This window comes from Cannabis sativa, chromosome 3 (genome assembly GCF_029168945.1).
Source record: "Cannabis sativa cultivar Pink pepper isolate KNU-18-1 chromosome 3, ASM2916894v1, whole genome shotgun sequence".
In the NCBI taxonomy this organism is placed as follows: domain Eukaryota; kingdom Viridiplantae; phylum Streptophyta; class Magnoliopsida; order Rosales; family Cannabaceae; genus Cannabis; species Cannabis sativa.
The window spans coordinates 43,595,111-43,614,347 of record NC_083603.1 but is presented as its reverse complement, the minus strand read 5'-3'; the positions used below and the strand labels follow the sequence as shown (position 1 = coordinate 43,614,347).

The 19,237-nt window shown below is 37.5% G+C and overlaps 2 long non-coding RNA genes across 2 annotated transcripts; both read left to right on the top strand.

Moving 5' to 3' along the window:
* Positions 1 to 9,467: 9,467 nt before the first annotated feature.
* Positions 9,468 to 10,270, top strand: LOC133035464 (uncharacterized). The gene is made up of 2 exons (XR_009686668.1): positions 9,468 to 9,523; positions 10,019 to 10,270. It is a non-coding gene; the product is annotated as an uncharacterized LOC133035464 (long non-coding RNA).
* A 5,524-nt stretch (positions 10,271 to 15,794) lies between these two features.
* LOC133035748 (uncharacterized) lies at positions 15,795 to 17,293 on the top strand. The gene is made up of 2 exons (XR_009686861.1): positions 15,795 to 16,547; positions 17,042 to 17,293. It is a non-coding gene; the product is annotated as an uncharacterized LOC133035748 (long non-coding RNA).
* Positions 17,294 to 19,237: the final 1,944 nt, after the last annotated feature.

Genomic DNA, 19,237 nt, shown 5'->3' with positions numbered 1-19,237 from the left:
ATTGCAGGTACTTTATGGTAAAAATTATTTTGTTCATCTAAAGTGCCAAAGGGGGAGATTGTAAAGTCCTTTTTTGGCAAGTTAGGTGACAAAATAATTTTTCCTTTTTATGGTAAGATTGCTATGCATTCATTTTCGAAATCTTACCTCTCTTATTCGGTTTTTAGTTGCCATTTTCCTTGTTTGGAAAGTTGCACTTTCAGCTGAACTTTCCTTTGTTGAAAACTTCTCAAAAGAGAAGGAATTCTCTTTTGGAAAGTTGTCCTTTTAAGGGAAACTTTGATTATTGCCTTTTCCTTATTAATTTCGATTGTATCTTGACACAATCAGAATATCTAATCTGTTTTTGGCAGAATCAAGCTTTGAAAGAAGATCGGACCCGATTTTAGTAAGTTTCCCGTTTCTGGGCAGATCTGCTTCGTCAGCAACCGAATCTGATGTAGCAGATCGTGTTTGTTTTTGGAAAGTCTTTGTACAGCTGCTAATTCGATCTTGTGGTTGCCTCTTTGGTTTCTATGATCTATAAATAGAGCCTAGAGAGCAACCATTTGGATTACCTCTTCCATTATTCATTTTTTGCATTTATCATTTGTGAGAAGAGAGTGTTTCTTTGTTTTGTGAGAGCCTAGTTGTTCACCTAGGTTCTAGTTGTTCTATTTCTGTTCTTACTCTATCCTAGAGGTTGTGAAGAACTACTTGACTGAACAAGAGATTGGTCTTCGGGAGAAGACTTGATAAAGCCTTACTTCGGGAGGAAGTAAGCACTTGGTCTTCGGGAGAAGACTAGCTAAAGCCTTACTTCGGGAGGAAGTAAGCACTCACACTTCAAAGACGAAGGGAGTTCGGGCTTGAAGGTGTTTCAAGAAGTCAGATTCATAAAGTGGATTACAAAGGATTGCGGCAATACTTTAGAGGGAGTCTAAACTTGTTTAAGTCAATTGTCTTTGTAATTTTGATACTTTATTAATTTATTTCATTCTCTGGGCGTGGCCCCGTGGACTAGGAGTGTTCGTGAGAACACTGATACCACGTATAAATCTCTTGTGTCAAGTTATTTATTTTTCTGCAAATATTTTATATTCTGCCTGTTCAGTTTTGCTGTAGCAGAATTATTTTCTGCTGCTGCAAACGCGTACAGTTTTTATATTTTCTTATTGTAATATCCCAATAAGCTTAATAATTAATAATTAGGGTTTATATTTATATTATGAGTTAACCAGGTAATGAGTGGGATGATAATCCAACTAATTTAGTTCAACATAAAATTTTAAATTTGCTATAAGTGGATAAATAAGCGTGATTTTTAAATTACGGAGATTTATATAGTATGTGTGAATGTAATATGAACTATATGTGGAATAAAAATATTTTCAGGTTTGACAACCTTGGAGACTCAATCGGGGGCCCAGAAATGTCATAACAGGCTTAATTGATAGAATTAATGAGAATATTTTGATAAGTTGATAATATAGGTATTGGGATAATTAGGAGTATATAGAATTTAATGTAGCGCTCTAGAAGTAAAAGTTTCTTAGTAACTAAGAAATAATAAAATAATTATTAATAATAAAATTTTTATTAATATTATATTATTATATATTACTATTATTATTATTATTATTAACGTTAAAAAGAAAAATTTGAATACGTATATATATATATTATTAAGTTATATATATAACTTATCAGAGAACAGAGATGAACCCTCGTTTCTCCCCCTTCAACTAAATTTTCTCCTTTTATATCCATTTTCTTTGATTTTCAATCCAAAACTTAGCGATCTAAGCTCCGGTAGTAGCAGGATAGCGAATTCTCAGAGCGGAGAAGCTTAAGGTAAGGTTTAATTTCGTTTTAAGTTTAATAACAATTGGTTTCGTATAGGGGTTTTGTGAATTAGAATAGTTATGAAGGTTCTGACCTTATAGGATTGTTCTCGGGTAGTCATGGGACTAGTTCCGATGTTTTCTTGTTGAAATTGAAGTAGTTTTGGATTAGAAATCGAGTTTGGAACTTTTTAAAGCTTAGTCCGAGCGTTAATGGCGTTTTCCATTTAAGGGCTCGATTTTAACTTCTGTTACATAAGAATGATAGTATTCATGGTATATATGTGCCCTGTGAAGTTTGGAGTGATTTGGATAAGTTTTGGTAGTGTTTCGGTGAGTGCGAAAATTGAGATTTTCGTGTTTCATAGTTTTTAGAAATTCATAGGAGATCAGAAATCGTATTTTTATCATAACTTTTCACTCGGGTGTCTATTTTGGACGTTCTATATACCGTTTCGAAGCTTGCGACGAGCTTTACAATATGGTGTATATTTTAGAGCCAAAATATAAGTTTTATTTTAGTGTATTATACCACAGAGTTTGGTAGAAAATCCTAGATTGTCTTACGCGAGTGTTAAGTGGTGTTTTGGGATAAACACTTATTGATTTACTATTGTTATGACATAGGGCCCAAGATTATCGATCGTTCTCCAAGCAGGTCGGCCAACATACCTGATCCGGAACTTGAGGTAAGAAAAGTATAATGTACCACATGGCATGACGTGTTCTGAAATTATCGATTGTCTGATTAGGCAATGATAATGTAATGATACTATGGACACGATATATGGGCTCACCTGATTAGGTGATGCAATACATTTGGCGACGTACCAGGCAAAGGTACGGGCGTCAGTGGCATATGATGAGTACCGAGCGTAGGTACGAGATCGTACCGATTAGGCGATGCGATATATTAGCGTCAAGTTGTGGCACGAGCTCACCTGATTAGGTGATGCAATGATATTATATATGATATTGCATTATGACACGGGCTTGCTTGATTAGGCAATACAAATATATGAGCATATCTGTTTCTATGCATGTGATTGATTATATTACCTACTGTTGAATGTTATAGTTTAATCATTTTGTGATAATGAAATGTATAATTAGCTATTTAATGTATCCTTCTTTATTACTTTTCTTGCTGAGTCTATGTGACTCACGGGTGCTTTGTGGCGCAGGTAAGGGCAAGGCAAAGTTAGAACAACCATGAGATGGCGATCTTCTCCAGCAATGTACATATTGACCCCACCAGCTTGCGTGTTGAGTTGACAGGAGTTGTTTTAGACTGGCCGTGTCTTGTGTCCGTCGTATTTTGAATTGTATTTTGAACTGTTGTTGTATATCATCTTTTGGATAAATCTTTTATAACAGGGATTTCCGGAACTCCTTTTTACTGCCGTTATAATGTCCGTTTTTAGTATTTTATTTTAGTCAAGTTTTTATTATCCTCACAGTTTTTAATAATTAATTACTATATTAGTATTAAACTAGTTTTATAAATTCACACACGTGGCGTTCCTATAGATTAGGGCGTTACAACTTGGTATCAGAGCAGCCATGGTTTTAAAGGTCCTGAAGACTGGTCGAATATGTACATTTGTTGCGAGGACAGGTCGACTCATGGTATAGTAAGTGTTTATGTTATTTGTTATTGCCTTACCTGTTTAGACAAGTATAGTGTATGATGAGAAGAAGTAGTGTGTGAATAGCATATGCATATTGATGTTGATATTGTTTGAATTCTAAATCGTTGAAGGTTTTGGGTTGCAGGATATTGGATCATGCAACGGCGATCTGGCCGTTTAAACCGCGAGCTGGAGCTCGGGTTAGGTGGTGGGGAAGAGCATCCTCCACCCCCTCAAAACTGGGAACAACTATTTGGTGCCATGCAAGAGACGATTAGGCAGCAAGGGGAGCAGATTCGAGACCTGAGAGAGCAACAGGCTCGTCCTGCACCTATACTGGCACCTCAGGTAGTGCCACCGAATGTGGGGGATTGTATGGAACCAATTTATGAGCGGTTCAGGAAACAAAACCCACCTGTGTTTGAGGGTGGCCCAGACCAACTGAAAGCAGAACAGTGGATGACTATGATTGCTTCTATCTTTGATTTTATGCGGGTAGAAAATAATGATCGGGTACGATGTGCTATTTATATGTTACGAGATGATGCCCGGATATGGTGGGAGATTGTTTCCCAAGGTCATAATCTGAATACTATGACTTGGGATGCATTCAGGGCACTGTTTTATGAGAAATATTATAATGAATCCATTCGTGCCGCTCAAGCTGAAGAGTTCGCACGATTAGTTCAAGGTAGCATGACTGTGACTGAATATGCTACCAAGTTTGACAGGCTAGCCAAGTTTGCTTCTGATGAAGTGGCCAGTGATGCTGCAAGAAAAGCTAAGTTTATCAGAGGTCTTGAAGAGTATATTGCTAGAGATGTGATTATGGCAGCCAAACAATCAGGGATCGTGAAGACTTATCCTCAGATTGTGGACTTAGCTCTCACTGCTGAGGGGGCTGAAAGCATGATTCGTAAAAAGAGTACTCAGAGGAAGGACGTGTGGAAAACCTCATCTAGTACTGGAGTGAGTAAAAGCTTTAGCCCCAATGACCGAAAAAGGAAACCAGATGGACCACTGGTTGTGGGTCCAAACAGAAAGTTTCAAGGTAACCAGGGCTTTCGTCGAGGCAGAAATGAGGTTTGGCAGCCTTACCCTGAATGCCCAAAATGCAAGAGACATCACTTGGGTGAATGCCGGTCTAGAGTTTGCTACCAATGTGGAGTAGCAGGTCATTTCAAGAACAAATGTCCACAACTACAAAAGCCCGAGGCTAAGAAAGAAAGTCCTGTGGTTCCTGCTAGGGTGTTTGCTTTGACCTGCATGCCGAAGCCGGCCCTTCGACTGTTACAGGTGAGATATCTATTGGGGGTCTTATGTTTACTATTTTGATTGATTCTGGTGCCACACATTCATATATTTCTAGTAGAATCATTGAGAAATTGAGTAGGCCATGTGATATCATGTCTAGTGGATTTGGTACCTTGTTACCTACTGGAGAAGTGGTAATCTCCAGGAGGTGGGTAAGGTCTCTCCCAGTGTTAGTAGAAGGGAGAGAATTGTCAGTGGATCTGATTGAATTAGACTTAGAAGATTTTGATGCAATCCTGGGAATGGATTGGTTGACTGAGTACAATGCTACTATAGATTGTAAGAGAAAAATGGTGACTTTTGAACCAGAGGGTGAGATTCCATTTGTTTTTATGGGAAAGGTGCAGGGATCTCGGATTCCTTTGATATCGGCACTTAGGACCAGGGAATTATTACGAGAAGGATGTATGGGATACCTGGCTAGTGTGTTGGATACCACAAAAGATACACCTGAGGGGTCGAAAAAGGTTCGAGTAGTATGTGAATTTCCAGATGTATTCCTGGAAGAGTTACCGGGATTACCACCAAAAAGAGAGATTGACTTCGAAATTGAATTAGTACCTGGGGCTGAGCCAGTTTCTAAGGCTCCATATAGAATGGCACCGGTAGAATTGAAAGAATTGAAAGTCCAATTACAGAACCTACTTGATCTACGATTCACGAGGCCGAGTACCTCTCCTTGGGGTGCACCAGTTTTGTTTGTCAAGAAGAAGGATGGATCGTTACGTATGTGCATTGATTATCGTGAATTGAACAAGTTGACAATAAAGAACAAATATCCTTTGCCAAGGATAGATGATTTGTTTGATCAGTTACAGGGAAAGACCATCTTCTCCAAAATTGACCTTCGATCTGGTTATCACCAGTTGAGGATTCGAGAAGAGGATATTCCCAAAACTGCTTTTCGTACTCGATATGGGCACTATGAGTTTTTAGTGATGTCCTTCGGCTTGACTAATGCACCAGCAACATTTATGGACTTAATGAATCGGGTATTTAAGGACTTTCTAGATAACTTTGTGATTGTGTTTATTGATAACATTCTAGTCTATTCTGAATCGGAAGAAGCTCATGAACAACACCTCCGTATGGTATTGCAGCGTCTTCGAGAACACAAGCTTTATGCAAAGTTCAAGAAGTGTGAATTCTGGTTGTCCCAAGTGAGTTTCTTAGGACACGTGGTAAGTAAGGATGGGATTCTGGTAGATCCAGTGAAGATTGAAACTGTTCGAGATTGGCCACGACCTAAGACAGCAACTGAAGTTAGAAGTTTCTTAGGATTGGCAGGGTACTATAGAAAATTTGTAGAAGGTTTTGCCAAAATTTCTACTCCTTTGACCGAGCTGACCCGAAAGAGTTATAAGTTTATGTGGACTGATAAATGCGAGAATAGCTTTCAAGAATTAAAGAAGAGATTGATTACCGCACCAGTTCTAAGCACCAGGATCGGTGACGAAAAGTTTGTGATATACTGTGATGCCTCAAGACAAGGTTTGGGTTGTGTGTTAATGCAATCAGGGAAGGTTATTGCTTATGCCTCTAGGCAATTGAAGGATTTTGAACAGCGTTACCCCACTCATGATCTAGAACTGGCAGCCGTGGTTTTTGCCCTGAAGGTTTGGCGTCACTATTTATATGGTGAGAAGTGTGAGATTTACACCGACCACAAAAGTTTGAAATACTTTTTCACTCAAAAAGATTTGAATATGAGACAACGACGATGGCTAGAGTTAGTCAAGGATTATGACTGTGAAATCCTCTACCATCCCGGCAAAGCAAACGTAGTGGCAGATGCACTTAGCCGGAAAGGCCCGTGGCGAGTTTATGAGTTGAAGGAAATCTCTCCAAGATTGGCTGAGGATATGGCCAAGGCTGAGATTGAGTTTGTAGTCGGGAAGTTGGCAAATATTACATTGCAGTCTGATTTACTGGAAAGAATAAAGATTGACCAACAAAATGATCCTGAATTTATTGAACTCAGAAAAAAAGTTGAGATTGGTGCTACAAAAGATTTCATTGTGACTCCAAGTGGACTACTAAGATATAAGGGTAGAATTTGTGTTCCGACAGATGATCAGATCAGAAGAGAAATTCTTGATGAGTTCCATACTACTCCGCATTCCCTACACCCGGGGACAACAAAGATGTATCATGACACCAAGGCAATATATTGGTGGCCGGGAATGAAGAGTGATATTGTTGAATACGTTTCAAAGTGGTTAACCCGTCGAAGAGTTAAGGCCGAACATCAAAGGCCACAGGTTTACTTCGGCCCTTGAGAATACCTGAATGGAAATGGGAAGATATAACTATGGACTTCGTAGTGGGGTTGCCTAGGACTACTGGGTTATATGATTCCATATGGGTGATAGGGGATAGATTCACCAAGTCGCCGCACTTTTTACTCCGTGCGAGTGACTTATACTGTGGAGCAGTATGCTGAATTGTACATTAAGGAAATAGTGAGACTCCATGGAACCCCAAAGTCAATTGTTTCAGATCGTGATCCCAAATTTACTTCCAAGTTCTGGGAGGGTTTACAGAAAGCTATGGGAACCAAGTTGAGATTCAGTACAGCTTTTCACCCTCAAACAGATGGTCAGTCTGAGAGAACCATTCAGATATTGGAAGACATGTTGCGAGCATGTGTAATAGATTTTGAAGGATCTTGGAGCAAGTTCCTACCCTTGATTGAGTTTTCATATAATAATAGTTATCAGAGTACCATTGGTATGGCACCTTACGAGATGTTGTATGGTAGGAAATGTCGATCGCCTATCCACTGGGATGAGGCTGGAGAGAGACGTTATCTTGGACCTGAATTGGTCCAAAGGACCAATGAAGCCATTGAAAAGATTCGATCTCGTATGCTTGCTTCGCAAAGTAGACAAAAAAGCTACGCTGATCCAAAGCGTAGGGATATCGAATTTCAAGTGGGAGACTCTGTATTTCTTCGAATATCACCTATAAAAGGGGTGCGTAGATTTGGAAAGAAAGGAAAGTTGAGCCCTAGATACATTGGTCCTTTTGAGATACTGGAGCGGATAGGACAGGTGGCCTATCGATTAGCTTTACCACCCGCGTTATCCGGGGTGCATAATGTCTTCCATATCTCTATGTTGAGAAAGTACGTGTCAGATCCGACACATGTTTTGAGTTACGATGATATTGAGCTCCAGACAGACTTATCTTATAATGAACAACCTATCCAGATTTTAGACAGAAAGGAGAAAGTACTTCGAAATAAAACGATCCCTCTGGTTAAAGTCCTATGGAGGAATAGTAAAGTTGAGGAAGCGACTTGGGAATTAGAGTCACAGATACGGGAGTTGTATCCCGAGTTATTCAGGTAAATTTCGAGGACGAAATTCTTATAAGGAGGGGATGGTTGTAATATCCCAATAAGCTTAATAATTAATAATTAGGGTTTATATTTATATTATGAGTTAACCAGGTAATGAGTGGGATGATAATCCAACTAATTTAGTTCAACATAAAATTTTAAATTTGCTATAAGTGGATAAATAAGCGTGATTTTTAAATTACGGAGATTTATATAGTATGTGTGAATGTAATATGAACTATATGTGGAATAAAAATATTTTCAGGTTTGACAACCTTGGAGACTCAATCGGGGGCCCAGAAATGTCATAACAGGCTTAATTGATAGAATTAATGAGAATATTTTGATAAGTTGATAATATAGGTATTGGGATAATTAGGAGTATATAGAATTTAATGTAGCGCTCTAGAAGTAAAAGTTTCTTAGTAACTAAGAAATAATAAAATAATTATTAATAATAAAATTTTTATTAATATTATATTATTATATATTACTATTATTATTATTATTATTATTATTATTAACGTTAAAAAGAAAAATTTGAATACGTATATATATATATATTATTAAGTTATATATATAACTTATCAGAGAACAGAGATGAACCCTCGTTTCTCCCCCTTCAACTAAATTTTCTCCTTTTATATCCATTTTCTTTGATTTTCAATCCAAAACTTAGCGATCTAAGCTCCGGTAGTAGCAGGATAGCGAATTCTCAGAGCGGAGAAGCTTAAGGTAAGGTTTAATTTCGTTTTAAGTTTAATAACAATTGGTTTCGTATAGGGGTTTTGTGAATTAGAATAGTTATGAAGGTTCTGACCTTATAGGATTGTTCTCGGGTAGTCATGGGACTAGTTCCGATGTTTTCTTGTTGAAATTGAAGTAGTTTTGGATTAGAAATCGAGTTTGGAACTTTTTAAAGCTTAGTCCGAGCGTTAATGGCGTTTTCCATTTAAGGGCTCGATTTTAACTTCTGTTACATAAGAATGATAGTATTCATGGTATATATGTGCCTGTGAAGTTTGGAGTGATTTGGATAAGTTTTGGTAGTGTTTCGGTGAGTGCGAAAATTGAGATTTTCGTGTTTCATAGTTTTTAGAAATTCATAGGAGATCAGAAATCGTATTTTTATCATAACTTTTCACTCGGGTGTCTATTTTGGACGTTCTATATACCGTTTCGAAGCTTGCGACGAGCTTTACAATATGGTGTATATTTTAGAGCCAAAATATAAGTTTTATTTTAGTGTATTATACCACGAGTTTGGTAGAAAATCCTAGATTGTCTTACGCGAGTGTTAAGTGGTGTTTTGGGATAAACACTTATTGATTTACTATTGTTATGACATAGGGCCCAAGATTATCGATCGTTCTCCAAGCAGGTCGGCCAACATACCTGATCCGGAACTTGAGGTAAGAAAAGTATAATGTACCACATGGCATGACGTGTTCTGAAATTATCGATTGTCTGATTAGGCAATGATAATGTAATGATACTATGGACACGATATATGGGCTCACCTGATTAGGTGATGCAATACATTTGGCGACGTACCAGGCAAAGGTACGGGCGTCAGTGGCATATGATGAGTACCGAGCGTAGGTACGAGATCGTCTGATTAGGCGATGCGATATATTAGCGTCAAGTTGTGGCACGAGCTCACCTGATTAGGTGATGCAATGATATTATATATGATATTGCATTATGACACGGGCTTGCTTGATTAGGCAATACAAATATATGAGCATATACGTTTTCTATGCATGTGATTGATTATATTACCTACTGTTGAATGTTATAGTTTAATCATTTTGTGATAATGAAATGTATAATTAGCTATTTAATGTATCCTTCTTTATTACTTTTCTTGCTGAGTCTATGTGACTCACGGGTGCTTTGTGGCGCAGGTAAGGGCAAGGCAAAGTTAGAACAACCATGAGATGGCGATCTTCTCCAGCAATGTACATATTGACCCCACCAGCTTGCGTGTTGAGTTGACAGGAGTTGTTTTAGACTGGCTGTGTCTTGTGTCTGCTGTATTTTGAATTGTATTTTGAACTGTTGTTGTATATCATCTTTTGGATAAATCTTTTATAACAGGGATTTCCGGAACTCCTTTTTACTGCCGTTATAATGTCCGTTTTTAGTATTTTATTTTAGTCAAGTTTTTATTATCCTCACAAGCTTTTTAATAATTAATTACTATATTAGTATTAAACTAGTTTTATAAATTCACACACGTGGCGTTCCTATAGATTAGGGCGTTACAACTTGGTATCAGAGCAGCCATGGTTTTAAAGGTCCTGAAGACTGGTCGAATATGTACATTTGTTGCGAGGACAGGTCGACTCATGGTATAGTAAGTGTTTATGTTATTTGTTATTGCCTTACCTGTTTAGACAAGTATAGTGTATGATGAGAAGAAGTAGTGTGTGAATAGCATATGCATATTGATGTTGATATTGTTTGAATTCTAAATCGTTGAAGGTTTTGGGTTGCAGGATATTGGATCATGCAACGGCGATCCGGCCGTTTAAACCGCGAGCCGGGAGCTCGGGTTAGGTGGGGGGGACGAGCATCCTCCACCCCCTCAAACCTGGGAACAACTATTTGGTGCCATGCAAGAGACGATTAGGCAGCAAGGGGAGCGGCATTCGAGACCCGAGAGAGCAACGGTGCTCGTCCCGCACCTATACCGGCACCTCGGGGTAGTGCCACCGAATGTGGGGGATTGTATGGAACCAATTTATGAGCGGTTCAGAAACAAAACCCACTCCGTGTTCGAGGGTGGCCCAGACCAACTGAAAGCAGAACAGTGGATGACTATGATTGCTTCTATCTTTGATTTCATGCGGGTAGAAAATAATGATCGGGTACGATGTGCTATTTATATGTTACGAGATGATGCCCGGATATGGTGGGAGATTGTTTCCCAAGGTCATAATCTGAATACTATGACTTGGGATGCATTCAGGGCACTGTTTTATGAGAAATATTATAATGAATCCATTCGTGCCGCTCAAGCTGAAGAGTTCGCACGATTAGTTCAAGGTAGCATGACTGTGACTGAATATGCTACCAAGTTTGACAGGCTAGCCAAGTTTGCTTCTGATGAAGTGGCCAGTGATGCTGCAAGAAAAGCTAAGTTTATCAGAGGTCTTGAAGAGTATATTGCTAGAGATGTGATTATGGCAGCCAAACAATCAGGGATCGTGAAGACTTATCCTCAGATTGTGGACTTAGCTCTCACTGCTGAGGGGGCTGAAAGCATGATTCGTAAAAAGAGTACTCAGAGGAAGGACGTGTGGAAAACCTCATCTAGTACTGGAGTGAGTAAAAGCTTTAGCCCCAATGACCGAAAAAGGAAACTGCATGGACCACCGGTTGTGGGTCCAAACAGAAAGTTTCAAGGTAACTGGGGCTTTCGTCGAGGCAGAAATGAGGTTTGGCAGCCTTACCCTGAATGCCCAAAATGCAAGAGACATCACTTGGGTGAATGCCGGTCTAGAGTTTGCTACCAATGTGGAGTAGCAGGTCATTTCAAGAACAAATGTCCACAACTACAAAAGCCCGAGGCTAAGAAAGAAAGTCCTGTGGTTCCTGCTAGGGTGTTTGCTTTGACCCAAGCAGATGCTGAAGCTGGCCCTTCGACTGTTACAGGTGAGATATCTATTGGTGGTATTATGTTTACTATTTTGATTGATTCTGGTGCCACACATTCATATATTTCTAGTAGAATCATTGAGAAATTGAGTAGGCCATGTGATATCATGTCTAGTGGATTTGGTACCTTGTTACCTACTGGAGAAGTGGTAATCTCCAGGAGGTGGGTAAGGTCTCTCCCAGTGTTAGTAGAAGGGAGAGAATTGTCAGTGGATCTGATTGAATTAGACTTAGAAGATTTTGATGCAATCCTGGGAATGGATTGGTTGACTGAGTACAATGCTACTATAGATTGTAAGAGAAAAATGGTGACTTTTGAACCAGAGGGTGAGATTCCATTTGTTTTTATGGGAAAGGTGCAGGGATCTCGGATTCCTTTGATATCGGCACTTAGGACCAGGGAATTATTACGAGAAGGATGTATGGGATACCTGGCTAGTGTGTTGGATACCACAAAAGATACACCTGAGGGGTCGAAAAAGGTTCGAGTAGTATGTGAATTTCCAGATGTATTCCTGGAAGAGTTACCGGGATTACCACCAAAAAGAGAGATTGACTTCGAAATTGAATTAGTACCTGGGGCTGAGCCAGTTTCTAAGGCTCCATATAGAATGGCACCGGTAGAATTGAAAGAATTGAAAGTCCAATTACAGAACCTACTTGATCTACGATTCACGAGGCCGAGTACCTCTCCTTGGGGTGCACCAGTTTTGTTTGTCAAGAAGAAGGATGGATCGTTACGTATGTGCATTGATTATCGTGAATTGAACAAGTTGACAATAAAGAACAAATATCCTTTGCCAAGGATAGATGATTTGTTTGATCAGTTACAGGGAAAGACCATCTTCTCCAAAATTGACCTTCGATCTGGTTATCACCAGTTGAGGATTCGAGAAGAGGATATTCCCAAAACTGCTTTTCGTACTCGATATGGGCACTATGAGTTTTTAGTGATGTCCTTCGGCTTGACTAATGCACCAGCAACATTTATGGACTTAATGAATCGGGTATTTAAGGACTTTCTAGATAACTTTGTGATTGTGTTTATTGATAACATTCTAGTCTATTCTGAATCGGAAGAAGCTCATGAACAACACCTCCGTATGGTATTGCAGCGTCTTCGAGAACACAAGCTTTATGCAAAGTTCAAGAAGTGTGAATTCTGGTTGTCCCAAGTGAGTTTCTTAGGACACGTGGTAAGTAAGGATGGGATTCTGGTAGATCCAAGAAGATTGAAACTGTTCGAGATTGGCCACGACCTAAGACAGCAACTGAAGTTAGAAGTTTCTTAGGATTGGCAGGGTACTATAGAAAATTTGTAGAAGGTTTTGCCAAAATTTCTACTCCTTTGACCGAGCTGACCCGAAAGAGTTATAAGTTTATGTGGACTGATAAATGCGAGAATAGCTTTCAAGAATTAAAGAAGAGATTGATTACCGCACCAGTTCTAAGCACGCGCCGTGACGACAAGTTTGTGATAGACTGTGATGCCTCAAGACAAGGTTTGGGTTGTGTGTTAATGCAATCGTGAAGGTTATTGCTTATGCCTCTAGGCAATTGAAGGATTTTGAACAGCGTTACCCCACTCATGATCTAGAACTGGCAGCCGTGGTTTTTGCCCTGAAGGTTTGGCGTCACTATTTATATGGTGAGAAGTGTGAGATTTACACCGACCACAAAAGTTTGAAATACTTTTTCACTCAAAAAGATTTGAATATGAGACAACGACGATGGCTAGAGTTAGTCAAGGATTATGACTGTGAAATCCTCTACCATCCCTAAGAAAAGCAAACGTAGTGGCAGATGCACTTAGCCGGAAAGGCCCAGGGCAGGTTTATGAGTTGAAGGAAATCTCTCCAAGATTGGCTGAGGATATGGCCAAGGCTGAGATTGAGTTTGTAGTCGGGAAGTTGGCAAATATTACATTGCAGTCTGATTTACTGGAAAGAATAAAGATTGACCAACAAAATGATCCTGAATTTATTGAACTCAGAAAAAAAGTTGAGATTGGTGCTACAAAAGATTTCATTGTGACTCCAAGTGGACTACTAAGATATAAGGGTAGAATTTGTGTTCCGACAGATGATCAGATCAGAAGAGAAATTCTTGATGAGTTCCATACTACTCCGCATTCCCTACACCCGGGGACAACAAAGATGTATCATGACACCAAGGCAATATATTGGTGGCCGGGAATGAAGAGTGATATTGTTGAATACGTTTCAAAGTGTTTAACTCCGTCGGCGGGTTAAGGCCGAACATCAAAGGCCGGCAGGTTTACTTCAAATTTCGAGAATACCCGAATGGAAATGGGAAGATATAACTATGGACTTCGTAGTGGGGTTGCCTAGGACTACTGGGTTATATGATTCCATATGGGTGATAGTGGATAGATTCACCAAGTCGCCGCACTTTTTACTCGTGCGAGTGACTTATACCGTGGAGCAAGATGCCGAATTGTACATTAAGGAAATAGTGAGACTCCATGGAACCCCAAAGTCAATTGTTTCGTATCGTGATCCCAAATTTACTTCCAAGTTACGGGAGGGTTTACGTAAAGCTATGGGAACCAAGTTGAGATTCAAGACATGACTTTTCACCCTCAAACAGATGGTCAGTCTGAGAGAACCATTCAGATATTGGAAGACATGTTGCGAGCATGTGTAATAGATTTTGAAGGATCTTGGAGCAAGTTCCTACCCTTGATTGAGTTTTCATATAATAATAGTTATCAGAGTACCATTGGTATGGCACCTTACGAGATGTTGTATGGTAGGAAATGTCGATCGCCTATCCACTGGGATGAGGCTGGAGAGAGACGTTATCTTGGACTCCGAATTGGTCCAAAGGACCAATGAAGCCATTGAAAAGATTCGATCTCGTATGCTTGCTTCGCAAAGTAGACAAAAAAGCTACGCTGATCCAAAGCGTAGGGATATCGAATTTCAAGTGGGAGACTCTGTATTTCTTCGAATATCACCTATAAAAGGGGTGCGTAGATTTGGAAAGAAAGGAAAGTTGAGCCCTAGATACATTGGTCCTTTTGAGATACTGGAGCGGATAGGACAAGTGGCCTATCGATTAGCTTTACCACCCGCGTTATCCGGGGTGCATAATGTCTTCCATATCTCTATGTTGAGAAAGTACGTGTCAGATCCGACACATGTTTTGAGTTACGATGATATTGAGCTCCGTACGTACTTATCTTATAATGAACAACCTATCCAGATTTTAGACAGAAAGGAGAAAGTACTTCGAAATAAAACGATCCCTCTAGTTAAAGTCCTATGGAGGAATAGTAAAGTTGAGGAAGCGACTTGGGAATTAGAGTCACAGATACGGGAGTTGTATCCCGAGTTATTCAGGTAAATTTCGAGGACGAAATTCTTATAAGGAAGGGATGGTTGTAATATCCCAATAAGCTTAATAATTAATAATTAGGGTTTATATTTATATTATGAGTTAACCAGGTAATGAGTGGGATGATAATCCAACTAATTTAGTTCAACATAAAATTTTAAATTTGCTATAAGTGGATAAATAAGCGTGATTTTTAAATTACGGAGATTTATATAGTATGTGTGAATGTAATATGAACTATATGTGGAATAAAAATATTTTCAGGTTTGACAACCTTGGAGACTCAATCGGGGGCCCAGAAATGTCATAACAGGCTTAATTGATAGAATTAATGAGAATATTTTGATAAGTTGATAATATAGGTATTGGGATAATTAGGAGTATATAGAATTTAATGTAGCGCTCTAGAAGTAAAAGTTTCTTAGTAACTAAGAAATAATAAAATAATTATTAATAATAAAATTTTTATTAATATTATATTATTATATATTACTATTATTATTATTATTATTATTATTATTAACGTTAAAAAGAAAAATTTGAATACGTATATATATATATATTATTAAGTTATATATATAACTTATCAGAGAACAGAGATGAACCCTCGTTTCTCCCCCTTCAACTAAATTTTCTCCTTTTATATCCATTTTCTTTGATTTTCAATCCAAAACTTAGCGATCTAAGCTCCGGTAGTAGCAGGATAGCGAATTCTCAGAGCGGAGAAGCTTAAGGTAAGGTTTAATTTCGTTTTAAGTTTAATAACAATTGGTTTCGTATAGGGGTTTTGTGAATTAGAATAGTTATGAAGGTTCTGACCTTATAGGATTGTTCTCGGGTAGTCATGGGACTAGTTCCGATGTTTTCTTGTTGAAATTGAAGTAGTTTTGGATTAGAAATCGAGTTTGGAACTTTTTAAAGCTTAGTCCGAGCGTTAATGGCGTTTTCCATTTAAGGGCTCGATTTTAACTTCTGTTACATAAGAATGATAGTATTCATGGTATATATGTGCCCTGTGAAGTTTGGAGTGATTTGGATAAGTTTTGGTAGTGTTTCGGTGAGTGCGAAAATTGAGATTTTCGTGTTTCATAGTTTTTAGAAATTCATAGGAGATCAGAAATCGTATTTTTATCATAACTTTTCACTCGGGTGTCTATTTTGGACGTTCTATATACCGTTTCGAAGCTTGCGACGAGCTTTACAATATGGTGTATATTTTAGAGCCAAAATATAAGTTTTATTTTAGTGTATTATACCACAGAGTTTGGTAGAAAATCCTAGATTGTCTTACGCGAGTGTTAAGTGGTGTTTTGGGATAAACACTTATTGATTTACTATTGTTATGACATAGGGCCCAAGATTATCGATCGTTCTCCAAGCAGGTCGGCCAACATACCTGATCCGGAACTTGAGGTAAGAAAAGTATAATGTACCACATGGCATGACGTGTTCTGAAATTATCGATTGTCTGATTAGGCAATGATAATGTAATGATACTATGGACACGATATATGGGCTCACCTGATTAGGTGATGCAATACATTTGGCGACGTACCAGGCAAAGGTACGGGCGTCAGTGGCATATGATGAGTACCGAGCGTAGGTACGAGATCGTCTGATTAGGCGATGCGATATATTAGCGTCAAGTTGTGGCACGAGCTCACCTGATTAGGTGATGCAATGATATTATATATGATATTGCATTATGACACGGGCTTGCTTGATTAGGCAATACAAATATATGAGCATATCTGTTTCTATGCATGTGATTGATTATATTACCTACTGTTGAATGTTATAGTTTAATCATTTTGTGATAATGAAATGTATAATTAGCTATTTAATGTATCCTTCTTTATTACTTTTCTTGCTGAGTCTATGTGACTCACGGGTGCTTTGTGGCGCAGGTAAGGGCAAGGCAAAGTTAGAACAACCATGAGATGGCGATCTTCTCCAGCAATGTACATATTGACCCCACCAGCTTGCGTGTTGAGTTGACAGGAGTTGTTTTAGACTGGCTGTGTCTTGTGTCTGCTGTATTTTGAATTGTATTTTGAACTGTTGTTGTATATCATCTTTTGGATAAATCTTTTATAACAGGGATTTCCGGAACTCCTTTTTACTGCCGTTATAATGTCCGTTTTTAGTATTTTATTTTAGTCAAGTTTTTATTATCCTCACAGTTTTTAATAATTAATTACTATATTAGTATTAAACTAGTTTTATAAATTCACACACGTGGCGTTCCTATAGATTAGGGCGTTACACTTATATACAACTGACATTTGCAAAAACACAGTTTTTCAAAATGTAAAAGTATTGAGCCATATATAAAGTACTTGGGCTACTCCACTCATTGCCAATTGGTTTTAAGATGGAACCCCATGATTCTCAACATGGTATCAGAGCCATATCCCTAGCCGGCTTTCGATCCACACATATCCAGATGGTTAGCCAGCCGCACGAGATCCAGATGGTGCAAAAACGCCTGAGATCCGAACAAAAATAAGCGAGCAAATGGCAGGGCCTGGGATAAGGTGATTCAAGATTGGTGAGCAGAAATAGCCACCATCTTGAGAGGGGATATTGGAGAACATTGTCCCACATGGATTAAATGTAAAAGTATTGAGCCATATATAAAGAACATGGGCTACTCCACTCATAGCCAATTGGTTTTGAGATGGAACCCCATGATTCTCAACAAATACATATTTTTTATGTTGTGTCGTACCAATTTGTAGCATCGTATCGTATTGTGCCCAAATTTATATTTTTTTCGTGTTTAGTCGTGCTCGTACCGATTTCGTATCATGTCAAAATACACGATATGTATTTACAGCACTAGCTGAAGAGGTAATACACACTATAATATACTGTACTATGAGTTTTGAAATATAATAAACTAAATAGACTTTCACTAATTAGTATGTTTATATAAATTTACTTATTGTTATATTTATTAAGTGAATTTTTAAAAGAGAAATGGTAAAAGATATTAGTGGTGTTTAATATCTTCCAACATATTATATCGTTTTTGGTACAATTAAGTATCACGTTTTATATAATTTAATATAAAACATTAGCAATTTTTAAAACGCCGCATCATAATAGTTTTAGACACCTTCATGCCTCCTAACTATGCTCTAATTTTACAAAATATTAACTAACCCTCTTTAAAAAGAATGAAGTCCAAAACTAAAAATAAAAGTGGTTTTTACACTACATACCGAAATTTTAATTTTTTTTTCTTTTTTATTGTAAGGTGGAATTTTTTTTCAAAAATATTGTGTAAGTTTTAGAATGTGTATTGTGTTAAGTTTTCACTGTTGTTCCACAGTTATTTTTTAGTTGTTCTACTATTATTTTTAATTGTTCTATTTTGTTGTTTTAGAGTTATTTTATAAAAAGACAGTATTTTTATAAAAAGTTTTATGGCAGTAAAATTGTAGACTTTTGTCCAAAATCTAGTATTTTTGTAAAAGTGTAAAAATAAAGAAGTAAATTGAAAAATACTTCTTTTATTTATCAATTAACTAAATTTATCTCTAATTTATATTTAATTGAAACATATCTCTTTTTATATGTACTGTACCCAAAATACGTTAACATAAGGGAATCACATAAAGATTATTTTAAAGTAACAAAGGCAAAATTAGTACAATATTTAAAAATAATAATAATAATAATAATAATAAACTTAAAAAAATGGATAAAAATTAAAGAGGAAAATATTAAAAAAATATATAGAATCTAATTTTCTCAAAAATAAAATTACCAAAATCTCGTGGAAACCCTGTGCAATACATGTCACTTCTGCATTGTGGGGTCCATTTATTGTGCTTTGTGTGAATGACGCTGCTCTTCTCATCTAATTGCATACAAAATAAAAAAATAAATATATAAGTAAGCCATATAATTTATATACTTATATAATCCTATTGTTAAATCAGATGATGTGGCGGCCTAACTATTTAGAATTTTAATTTTTCTATTTTCTGAGTTTTTATAATTTTATTTATTAGTAAAAGAAAAAATATATTTATTTTAATTAAGTAATAATTAATAAAAGAACAAGATAACAACCTATATGGATTGGTCCATTA